The sequence below is a fragment of the Leopardus geoffroyi genome, chromosome C3, assembly GCF_018350155.1.
Source record: "Leopardus geoffroyi isolate Oge1 chromosome C3, O.geoffroyi_Oge1_pat1.0, whole genome shotgun sequence".
NCBI classification, from domain to species: Eukaryota; Metazoa; Chordata; class Mammalia; order Carnivora; family Felidae; genus Leopardus; species Leopardus geoffroyi.
The window spans coordinates 57289471-57299867 of record NC_059338.1 but is presented as its reverse complement, the minus strand read 5'-3'; the positions used below and the strand labels follow the sequence as shown (position 1 = coordinate 57299867).

The 10397-nt window shown below is 40.8% G+C and overlaps 1 long non-coding RNA gene across 1 annotated transcript; it reads left to right on the top strand.

Moving 5' to 3' along the window:
- The first annotated feature begins 661 nt into the window (after positions 1-661).
- LOC123585149 lies at positions 662-10026 on the top strand. The gene is made up of 2 exons (XR_006705946.1): positions 662-942; positions 8806-10026. It is a non-coding gene; the product is annotated as an uncharacterized LOC123585149 (long non-coding RNA).
- The last annotated feature ends 371 nt before the right edge of the window (positions 10027-10397 follow it).

Below are 10397 nucleotides of genomic sequence, written 5' to 3'. Positions count from 1 at the left end.
CTATGGCTGATGTGTTGTTTTGCTCTTTGCTCTTACAAGACAACTAAAATTTTGTAGCTCACCTGTCAATCTAATCAATGAAAGTAAGTTTCCACAATAAAATAGTCTTTTGCTAGAATGCAAACATAAAAGTAATATATTCTCTTATGAAAGATCCATGCCATACAAAAAGGCAGAAAAGAAGACGTGTAAACCATCCATTCTATCAACCATCCTATCCCCCAACCGCTGTATTTTTTAAGACAATCACTGTTAATATGTTGGTAGGCTTTCAGACTTTTTTAAGTTCGTATGTTCACAGATAAATTTGCGGCAAAAATGGATTCAAGTTTTATCTTTGTATATTAGTTTTTAAAACGAAACTGCACACTAAAGGCATCTTTTCATGTTAATAAACACACTTCTACATCAGCCTTTATAATGGCTGTGTAGTATTCTATTTTCTAATGCAGCATAACTTATTTAAACTATCCCATACTGATGAAATCTTGCTATTTTTGTTTCATCTAAAAAAAATTACAGGATGTGATTTCCAGCATATTTTATAAAAGTAATGCCTGTATCAAACATTTATGTCATTATGAATTCCATTGAAGAGCTGCCCTTTTTTTTTTTTTTTTAAGGTACTAACTCCAACTGATGGGACACATGCCCTTAAAATAAAAAGTTTCCATTATGTATCCAAATGTCAAACTTAACGATTATGGAGAAGTTTACTGCTTTAAGGCTGAACACGAGGCTGCTACATTTTAGGTAAATAAAAGTCTTTATTAAAAACTAGGTCAGGGAGCAGCCAAGATGGCGGAACAGCTTGGAAGTTTGTTGTGTGTCTCGTGTCCCTGAAATACAACCAGACCAACTCTAAACCATCCTGCACACCTAGAAAACAGATCTGAGGATTAACACAACAATCTGCACCACCTGAACCACCGAACTCAGCAGGTATGAGGCACAGAGATGGGAACTGGGGGAGAGAACTGCGGGGGACAGGGAGCCGCTTTTGCGTCTGGAGAGAGATGGAGATGGGGGGCGGGGGGGAGGAAATACAGGAAAAGCACCCCCCCAAAAGCAGCTGGAGAGTAAGCGGGAAAGTGGAAACAGCCGCAGGGACTGGACTAAAAAGGGAGAAAGGAGAAAGGAGAGGCTGTAAATTCCTTGAAGATTCTGTAAACAGGGGGAGCAGAGGCTGAAACTCCGCAGCTCCATACCTGGTGGCGCTCGGGTGGGAAGGGCGAATCCCCAGGAGCAGAGTGGAGTCCGGGGGGCTTCAGGCCACACGGGAGAGGCGGTTCCCCCACTGGGAGGACACCTGGTAGAGGCGGCGTGGACCCCGCACAGGCAAAGACCCCGGCGGACCCGGGAGAACGGCCACATTCTCTGGTGCTGGAACAAGGACGCTGGGGGCGGAGCCCGGTGCCAGATGCGTGCTGTGATTTTCCATAATGGCTGAAACGCCGCTGCTACAGGAACTTTCTCTGGGGCGGGCTGGCCCCCGGCTGCAGTCTCGGGGTGTCGGCAGCAGCACGGTCCGCGAAGGCTCCTGGGTGCAGCCAGCACCCGGCCATTGCTCGGTCAGACCCTCCGCAGAGGGGCAGAAAGGGTCAGAGCCGGGGTCCCTCAGAAGTAAGGCGTCGGGAGACACAGCCGCATCTGAGATAAAACTCAGGAGGGAGGTGCTGCCTGGGGCTTGGTCACGGACAGTGTAAGAGCGGGAAGTGGGCAGAAGCCGAAGACAGAAGACAGGTGCGGATTGCTAAACTAATCCGGGAGAAGGGAGTTCGATACTAGAGAGGGGGTAGCTGGGCCACACCGTTGTCACCATTCCCGCGCATGCGCATACGCACCTACAAGCGCCACAACAACCCACCCCAGTAAGCTAAGCAGGCCATCTAGTGGAGAACAGGGCGTTACACTAAGCCCCACCCAACTGGGCTAACCTCGCTCTTCAGGAACACAAATCTCTCTGCTTGCTTAGTTTATGGACTAGAAAGAAGTCATAGTTTGACTTCTTGGGGAAAACGAAGTAATTTCACTTGTATTTCAGTCTGTTCACTGGTCCATCTATTCAATTTTCTTTCTTTTGTTCCCCTCTTTTTCATTTCGTTTCTTTTTCTTGAATACAAAGAGAAAAAATTTATTTTTCTTTTCAATTTTTATTAAAAATTTTTATCTTTAATATTTTTCTACTATATTTTTTACTTTTGTGTAAATTTTTTTCAAATTCTATTTTACTTCCATCATTTCATTTTATTCTACTTCAGTGTATTCATTTTTTTCAAATTTTCAAACAATTTCCTTTTTTTTCTTTTTTACCCTTTTTTCTCTAATCTGTCAAGCCCCTTTCAACACCCAGACCAAAACACACTGAGGATCTCGCATCATGTATTTGATGTGTGTGTGTCTTGTTTTTAATTTTTTAATTTTAATTTTTTTAATTTTAATATTTATTAACTTATTTTTTTACCTCATTAATTCCTTTTCTCCCTTAAAAATTATGAAATGAAGGAATTCACCCCAAAAGAAATAGCAGGAAGAAACTACAGCCTTGGACTTAACCAACACAGATACCAGCAAGATGTCTGAACCAGAATTTAGAATCATGATAATAAGAATACTGCTGGAGTTAAAAATAGATTAGAATCAGATTATCAGATTATTATGCAGAGATAAAAGAAGTAAAAGCTAGTCAGGATGAAATAAAAAATGCTATAACTGAGCTGCAATCTCAAATGGATGCCACAGCAGAAAGGATGGTTGAGGCAGAGCAGAGAATCAGAGATATAGCAGACAAACTTATGGAGAACAATGAAGCAGAAAAAAAGGGCACGATTTAAGAATTAGAGAAATCAGTGATTCATTAAAAAGGAACAACATCAGAATCATAGGGGTCCCAGAAGAGGAAGGGAGAGAAATAGGAGTAGAAGCGTTATGTGAGCAAATCATAGCAGAAAACTTTTGTAACCCAGGGAAAGACAGACATCAAAATCCAGGAAGAACAGAGGACTCCCATTATTCAACAAAAACTGACCATCAACAAGGCATATCATAATCAAATTCACAAAATACTCAGGCAAGGAAAGAATAATGAAAGCAGCAAGGGAAAAAAAAGTCCTTAACCTACAAGGGAAGACAGATCAGGTTTGCAGCAGACAAACCTATCCAAAAAACTTGGCAGGTCAGAAAGGAGTGACAGGATATATTCGATGTGCTGAATCGGAAAAATATGCAGCCAAGAATTCTTTATCCAGCAATGCTGTCATTCAAAATAGAAGGAGAGATTAAAAGTTTCCCAGACAAAAATTAAAGGAGTTTGTGACCACTAAACCAGCCCTGCAAGAAATTTTAAGGGAAACTCTCTGAGGGTAGAAAAGATGAAAATACATACATACATACATACCAAAAGCAACAAAGACTAGAAAGGACAAGAGAACACCACCAGAAACTCCAACTCTACAAACAACATAATGGCAATAAATTATTCTCACTCTAAACATCAATGGACTTAATGCTCCAATCAAAAGACATAGGGTAACAGAATGGATAAGAAAACAAGATCCATCTATATGCTGTTTACAAGAGACCCACTTTATACCTAAAGACACCTTTAGATTGAAAGCAAGGGGATGGAGAACCATCTATCATGCTAATGGTCACCAAAAGAAAGACAGAGTACTCACACTTATATCAGACAATCTAGACATTAAAATAAAGACTGTAACAAGAAATGAAGAAGGGCATTTTATCATAATTAAGGGGTCTATCCACCAACAAGACCTAACAATTATAAACATTTATGCACCAAACTTGAAAGCACCCAAATATATAAATCAATTAATCACAAACACAAAGAAACTCATCAATAGTAATACCATAATAGTAGGAGACTTCAACACCCCATTCACAGCAATGGACAGATCATCTAATCAAAAAATCAACAAGGACACAATGGCTTTGAATGACACACTGGACCGGATGGACTTAACAGATATATTCAGAACATTTCATCCTAAAGCAGTGAAATACACATTCTTCTCCAGTGCACCTACAACGTTCTCCAGAATAGATCACATACTGGGATACAGATCAGCCCTCAACAAGTACAAAAAGATCGAGATCATACCCTGCATATTTTCAGAGCACAACACTATGAAACTCGAAATCAGCCACAAGAAAAAATGTGGAAAAATAACAAATACTTGGAGACCAGAGACCACCCTACTAAAGAATGAATGGGCTCACCAAGAAGTTAAAGAGGAAATTAAAAAATACGAGGAAGCCAATAAAAATGATAACACCACAACCCAAAACCTCTGGGACACAGCAAAGGCGATCAGAAAAGGGAAGTATATAGCAATCCAGACCTTCTTAAAGAAGGAAGAAAGGTCTCAGATACACAATGTAACCTTACACCTTAAAGGGCTGGAAAAAGAACAGCAAATAAAACCCAAAACCAGCAGAAGACAGGAAATAATAAAGAATAGAGCAGAAATCAATGGCATTGAAAGAAAGAAAGAAAGAAACAAACAACAACAACAAAAAAAACCCAGTAGAACAGATCAATGAAATTAGTAGCCGGTTCTTGAAAAACTTAACAACATTGATAAACCACTAGCCACTAGTTGGATCAAAAAAAAAAAAAAAAAAAAAAAAAAAAAAAAAAAAAAGGAAAAGACCCCAATAAGTAAAATCAAGAATGAAAGGGAGAGATCACAACCAACACTGCAGAAATAAAAACAATAATAACAGAATATTACAAGCAATTGTATGCCAATAAAATGGGCAATCTGGAGTAAATGAACAAATTCCTAGAAACATATACGCTACCAAAACTGAAACGGGAAGAAACAGAAAATTTGAACAGACCCATAACAAGTAAAGAAATCGAATTAGTAATCAAAAATTGCCCAGAAAACATCTGGCCAGTGCCAGATGGATGGCTTTCCAGGGGAATTCTACCAAACATTTAAAGAAGAGGTAACACCTATTCTCTTGAAGCTGTTCCAAAAAATAGAAATGGAAGGAAAACTTCCAAACTCCTTCTATGAAGCCAGCATTACCTTGATTCCAAAACCAGACAAAGACCCCACTAAAAAGGAGAGCTATAGACTAGTTTCCCTGACGAACATAGATGCAATTATCCTCAACAAGATATTAGCCAACCAGATCCAAAAATACATTAAAAAAATAGTTCAGGGGCGCCTGGGTGGCGCAGTCGGTTAAGCGCCCGACTTCAGCCAGGTCACGATCTCGCGGTCCGTGAGTTCGAGCCCCGCGTCAGGCTCTGGGCTGATGGCTCAGAGCCTGGAGCCTGTTTCCGATTCTGTGTCTCCCTCTCTCGCTGCCCCTCCCCCGTTCATGCTCTGTCTCTCTCTGTCCCAAAAATGAATAAACGTTGAAAAAAAAATAAAATAAATAAAAAATAAAAAAATAGTTCACCACGACCAAGTGGGATTATACCTGGGATGCAGGACTGGCTCAATATCCACAAAACAATCAATGTGATACATCACATCAATAAAAGAAAGGACAATAACTACATGATCCTCTCAATAGATGCAGAGAAAGCATTTGACAAAATACAGCATCCTTCCTTGATAAAAACCCTCGAGAAAGTAGGGACAGAAGGATCATACCTCAAGATCATAAAAAGGTAGGTGAGGCCTACGGGCCTCAGCCTAGTGGGAGGAACTGACTTAAAAACAGTAATTACTAATATGATATATTGATTGCAGGCTATCGGTGACACTTCACAGATGATAGATGGAAGCTTAAACCAGCTAGTTGCCTTGTCCAGGACTGCAGATCTAGTAAATACTAGAGCCACTGCCTGAATCCAAGGCCACAAAGTCTGACTTCAAAGCTCATGTTCTTTCCATGTCACCAGGCAGGTTTCTAAGACCTCATTTGGCCCAGAGAGAAGCCACTGTACATTACTCTGTGTGCCTCTGTGGCGCCACGAATGCTTCCAGAACACCCACACAGCACGCATTACCTGGGCACAAAGCTGCACAAGTCAGAGCTGCAACAGCAGCAGCAAAGTGCGTTTTGCGTGTTCACGCACGTCGGCACCGTGGGGCTCTGTTCAGGCCAAGTGGCAGCAGCTGTGATGTGATCACAAGGATGCTTCTCTTCTAAAAGCTATCCTCCTTGGGCTATTTCGGTTTCAAAAGATTCCATAATCGGAGGCTCAGGCTGCAGGAATTCTGGGAAGATGATGGGGTAAGTGCAACATCAGCGACCTCCTTGTCTTCAATACCTTGATGTAATTTAACGTGTTTCCGGTGACCGCAACGACAGCACAAAGGCTCCATCCTGCCCCACAAATGAGTAAGATTTTGCCACCGTCTGGCTTCCTCCTCTAAATTGCCTAATCTTGACATGTGGGTGCATCGTGGGGGGGACACACTACATAGTGTGTGTGTGTGTGTGTGTGTGTGTGTGTGTATACACACACACGCTACTCCTCCGAAATGGGACCTGGGATCCCCCGCCTGGTGGCCCACCTACTGGCAGTTCAGGGTTTCCACTCTGTACGTCCTGCTACTTCACCCCTGTCCTAAGAAGCTTCAGTGCGTAAGATGATTACTTAAAACTATCTGTTCGAATTTGTGAATGACAACAGACAATGAAGATCAACAAGTCAAAATCATGGAAACTAAATAGTAGGGAAAATAAATGCTTCAGAATAAAGAGGAACCCATACAACGGGGAAAAGGCAGTTTTTAATAAGTGGTGTTGGGAAAACCGGACAACTATATGCAAAAGAACAAAACCGGACCACTTTCTTACACCATATAAAAAACTAAACTCCGTGTCTCCGAAGGCAAGGACAACAACCATAAAGATAAACACATGGGATCACATCAAACTGAACAGCCTTTGCAACAGCAAAGGAAACTGTGAATAAGATGAAAAGGCAACCCACGGAACGGGAGAAGATATTTGCAGATGATATAACTATGAGGGGTTAATATCCAAAATATATAAATAACTCACACAACTTAATACCAAAAATCCAAACAACTCAATTTGAAAGCAGGCAGAGAATCTAAATAGGCATTTCTTCAAGGAAAACCTACAGATGGCTAACAGACACACACAAAAAAGGTGCTCAATATCACTAATCATCAGGAAAATGCAAATCAAAACCAGATTGAGAGATCACCTCACACCTGTCAGAATGACCATTACCAAAAAGACAAGATATAAGTGTCAGTGAGGATGTGGAGAAAAGGGAACCCTGTGCACTATTGGTGGGAATGCAAACTGGTGCAGCCATTCTGGAAAACAGTATGAAGATTCCTCAAAAATTAAAAGTAGAATTACCATATGATTCAGCAGTTCCACTTCTTGGTATTTACCCAAAGAAAATGAAAGCATTAATTCAAAAAGATGTATGCACCCCATGTTCATTGCAACACTATTTACATAGCCATGAGATGGAAGTAACCTAAGTCTCCATCCATAGATGAGTGGTTAAAGAAGTGGTATATATATACAACAGAACATTACTCCGCTATAAAAAAGAATGAAATCTTGGGGCACCTGGGTGGCTCAGTCCATTAAGCGTCCAACTCTTGGTTTCTGCTAGGTTATGATATTACGACTTGTGAGTTTGAGCCCTGCATCAGGCTCTATGCTGACACCGCGGAGCCTGCTTGGGATTCTCTGTCTCCCTCTCTTTCTGCTCTCCCCCATGCACACTCTCTCTATGTCTCAAGATAAATAAATAAACATTTTTTTAAAAGAATGAAATCTTGCCGATTGCAACAACATAGATGGACCTAAAGGTTTTTATGCTAAGTGAAATAAATCAGAGAAAAAGACAAATAGCATATAATTTCACTTATATGTGGAATCTGAAAAACAAATGAACAACAGCAAAAAAACAAAACAAAACAAAACAAAAAAAACCTAACTAAAAAAAAATAGAAAAAGACTCATCAATACAGAGAATAATCTGATGGTGATGGCCAGAGGGGAGGAATGTGGGAGAATGGGCAAAATAGGGAAAGGGGATTAAAAGGTACTAACTTCTACTTCTAAAATAAAGACGTGGGGATACAATGTACAACATAGGAAATAGAGTTAATAATATGTAACATCGTTGCATAGTGACAGATGGTAGCTAGATTTATGGTAGTGATTACTTGGCAATATATATAAATGTTGTGTCACTATGTTGTACACCTGAAACAAATATAATATTGTATATCAAGTATACTACAATAAAAAGGTCATATGATACAGTTGAAAAGTTATAAAATATTGTCTACAACAGAGAAACCAAGCCATAAGCTAAGCAAAAACCTTCCTCCAGAAAGTGCTTTACTTCATGAATCTGAAAAGTCAGAAGACTATTTCATACAACTTGTTATCTGCTAGATTCAGTGAAAAGAGGAAGTGGCATCAGGAACAGGCATGAGGAAAAAAACAAGTTCACATTATGTGACAGAGCTAACAAAATAATGGCAGAAAGCAGTAAAACGCAGAATTGTTGCTCTAGAAAACGAAATGCAGAATATGAAAGAGTCTCTATGTTGTTATGATTGAGAACTTGGTTCTTGAGTCAGGTGGATTTGGTTTCAACTCAATTACAATTCGGCCCCTTGTCGGCTATATGGCCTTGAGAAAATTACTAGAGCTTTATGCTTCATTCATAAAGTGAGGGGACTAGGATTGAAGAAGGTAATACATTTATCAAGCTTAACACAGCACACGGCACCCAGCAAATGCTCCATACCATAATGCCTATTATTATTTTTGTGTTAACCAATAAACTTGGTATTTGTTCTCTGGATTTAGGCACTCAGGATCTTCTATTAATATGCCATCATCCCTGGGAGAGATACACGTGCACAATACGATCATTACTGTTGAGCAAACACTTCACATAAGGCAAGTTGTTCAAGCAATTGCCTAAGAAAAAGGAAGAGATGACCAATATTTTGAAGAGTGAGGAAAGCTGAATTTCCCCAGTGCGACCATGACAAAGCAGGTAAAGAGAGGCACGAGGGAGGCACCAGATTCTGGGGTCCTCCCAATCTCTTGTGCGCGACAGACCTGACTGCTGGAGAATTCTGATGGTGCTAACAGACCCTACCCCTGAGTATGGAATCATAAACTGTTCCCTATGGCCTGTAGAAGATTCATATTCTCACTAGGGTTCCCTGTGTGACTCGATTGTTCAACTTATATTCTTCTACTTTAGAGATGCTCAATCTTCAAGGATCTCAGGTATACAGACACAATTACACACAAAGCGTCATGGCATGGTCTCGAAAAATTGCCTTACTCATATGATAGCTAAGATCCCAACAGAGGTGATAAGTGGTGGCGAAACAAACAATCAGACCAGCAGATTCCATCGTTCCTAGGTGGTATGTACTATGTACCTGTGGATGAAAAAGACGGTCATAATCACGGCCTCCTTGAGGGGCAATATAAGAGAGCAGGTGGTGACGAGCAGAATAGGTCAGCACCAGAGACTGGTCGTCACAACTGGGCCAGGCCCCCGCTTTGGTTTGGGCACTGCCACAGGAGCCACGTGGGGGCAGCGTCCCTTCCTGTCCTCAAGCAGCTAGAAAATTACACAGGAAGCCGGTTACACTAACCTGGCAAATGTGGATGATGAATAGTGGCTGCCGTTCCCCAGGCATCCTTATACTTCCCCTGTGAGTACCTTCCATTGTAGAAAACTCTAAACAAACCAGAATTAACGGGAATTCGGCGTCTTCCTTTCCATCGTGAAAAGTTTCCTTGACGAACCCTTTTAGGAAACGCCATTTGGGGAGGGAGGGTTAGAAATTGGAAAAAGAAAGCCTTAACATCAGCATGTTAACTATTTTTATGTGTGGAAAGCGAATATCTGATAGGAGAGATTTTACACAGAGAAACAGTTTGCTCTAAAAAGCAGTGATGGTGAACCCTCTCTATACGACATGGGCGAGTCTCATGCTGAGTGAATGAAACCAGACCAAAAAATTAAAAAAAAAAAAAAAAAGTGGAGGTATACTGAAACTGAAAGATTCTATGAAGTTCAAAAACAGGTGGGCCCCACCTATGCTGCTAGAAACCAGGAGAGGGATTACCCTTGGTGGGTGCGGTCAGTTAAGGACTAGAGGAGGTAAGGAGGGAAGCTTCTGGGCTGTGTTTTTTTGAAATGGGTGCTGATTACACAGATGTGTTCAGTTTGGGAAAATTCATCAGGCTGTACATCCTTGACACCTACTCTTTTTTGTGTGCATTTTATATTTCAAACATTTCAAACTGGCAATAACAACTAGCTAAGTTAGTTAGCCTCAGCATTCTGGCTTGATCGTGGTTTCACCTTTCCAGAAAAGAAGCCATCAATCATTTTAAGAATGGGCAAATTTGGGGGGGGGGGGAGCTGGAAT